The sequence below is a fragment of the Bubalus bubalis genome, chromosome 1, assembly GCF_019923935.1.
Source record: "Bubalus bubalis isolate 160015118507 breed Murrah chromosome 1, NDDB_SH_1, whole genome shotgun sequence".
Lineage (NCBI taxonomy): Eukaryota > Metazoa > Chordata > Mammalia > Artiodactyla > Bovidae > Bubalus > Bubalus bubalis.
The window spans coordinates 176,004,790-176,007,233 of NC_059157.1; positions in this window are offsets into that span (position 1 = coordinate 176,004,790).

Consider the following 2,444-nt stretch of genomic DNA (forward strand, 5'->3'; position numbering starts at 1 on the left):
ATCTGCGTATCTGAGGTTATTGATATTTCTCCCGGCAATCTTGATTCCAGCTTGTGCTTCACCCAGCCTGGCATTTCCTATGATGTACTCTGCATGTAAGTTAAATAAGCAGGTAACAACATACAGCCTTGACATACTCCTTTCCCGATTTGGAACCAGTCTGTTGTTCCATGTCCAGTTCTAACTGTTGCTTCTTGACCTGCACACAGGTTTCTCAGGAGGCAGATAAGGTGGTCTGGTATTCCTATCTCCTGAAGAGTTTCCCACAGTTTGTTGTGATCAACACAGTCAAAGGCTTTAGCATAGTTAGTGAAGCGAAAGTAGATGTTTTTCTGGAAATCTCTTGCTTTTTCTGTGATCCAACAGATGTTGGCAATTTGATCTCTGGTTCCTCTGCCTTTTCTAAATCCAACTTTAACATCTTGGAGTTCTTGGTTCATATACTGTTGAAGTTTAGCTAGGAGAATTTTGAGCATTACTTTAATAGCATGTGAAATGAATGCAATTGTGTGGTAGTTTGAACATTCCTTGGCATTGCTTTTCTTTGGTATTGGAATGAAAACTGACCTTTTCCAGTCCTGTGGCCACTGCTGAGTTTTCCAAATTTACTGGCATATTGAGTGTAGCACTTTAACAGCATCATCTTTTAGGATTTGAAATAGCTCAGCTTGCGTTTCATCATCTCCAGTAGCTTTGTTCATACTAATGCTTCCTGTGGCCCACTTGACTTTGCACTCCAAGATGTCTGGCTTTAGGTGAGTGATCACACCATCATGGTTATCCGGGTCACAGATCTTTTTTTTGTATAGTTCTTATGTGTGTTCTTGACACCTCTTCTTAATATCTTTTGCTTCTGTTAGGTCCATAATTGTGCCCATCTTTGCATGAAATATTCTCTTGGTATCTCTAATTTTCTTGAAGAGATCTCTAGCCTTTCTGATCCTATTATTTTCCTCTATTTCTTTGCAGTGTTCACTTAGGAAGACTTTCTCATCTCTTTTTGCTGTTCTTTGGAACTCTGCATTCAGATGGGTATATCTTTCCTTTTCTCTTTTGCCTTTCATTTCTCTTCTTTCCTCAGCTACTTGTAACGCCTTCTCAGACAACCATTTTGCCTTTTTTTTGCTTGGGGATGGTTTTGATCACAGCCTCCTGTACAATGTTATGGACCCCCATCCATAGTTCTTCAGGCAGTCTTTCTATCAGATCTAATCTCATGAATCTATTTGTCACTTCCACTGTATAATTGTAAGGGATTTTATTTAGGTCATACCTGAATGGTCTAGAGGTTTTCCCTACTTTCTTTAATTTAAGTCTGAATTTTGCAGTAAGGATTTCATGATCTGAGCAGCAGTCAGCTCCTGGTCTTGTTTTTCCTGACTGTATAGAGCTTCTCCATCTTCAGCTACAAAGAAGATAATCAGACTGATTTTGGTAACCACCATCTGGTGATGTTCATGTGTATTGTCAGGTGTCTTGTGTTGTTGGAAGGGGGTGTTTGTTATGACCAGTGTGTTCTCTTGGCACAACTCTGTTAACCTTTGCCCTGCTTCATTTTGTACTCTAAGACCAAACTTGCCTGTTACTCCAGGTATCTCTTGACTTCCGACTTTTGCATTCCAGTCCCCTATGATGAAAAGGACATCTTTTTTTTGGTATTAGTTCTAGAAGATCTTATACGGCTTCATAGAACTGTTCAGCTTCAGCTTCTTTGGCTTTAGTATTTGGGGCACAGACTTGGATTACTATGATATTGAATGGTTTGTCTTGGAAATGAACAGAAATCATTCTGTCATTTTTGAGACTGAACCCAAGTACTGCATTTTGGACTCTTGTTGACAATGAGGGCTACTCCATTTCTTCTAAGGCATTCTTGCCCATAATAGTAGATATAATGGTCATCTGAATTAAATTCACCCATTCCAGTCCGTTTTAGTTCACTGATTCCTAAAATGTTGATGTTCACGCTTGCCATCTCCTGTTTGACCACTTCCAATTTACCTTGGTTCATGGACCTAACATTCCAGGTTCCTGTGCAATACTGTTCTTTACAGCATCGGACCTTACTTTCACCACCAAACACATCCACAACTGGGCATTGTTTCCACTTTGGCTCAGCCTCTTCATTCCTTCTGGAGCTGTTTCTCCACTCTTCCCCAGTAGCATATTGGGCACCTACTGACCTGGGGAGTTCATCTTTCAGTGTCTTATCTTTTTGCCTTTTCATACTGTTCATGGGATTCTCAAGGCAAGAATACTGAAGTGATTTGCCATTGTCTTCTCTAGTGGACTATGTTTTGTCAGAACTCTCCACCATGACCCATCTGTCTCAGGTGGTCCTACACAGCATGTTCATAGTTTCATTGAGTTAGACAAGGCTGTGATACACGTGATCAGTTTGGTTAGAAAGTGAAAGTTGCTCAGTTATGTTTGACTTTTTGTGA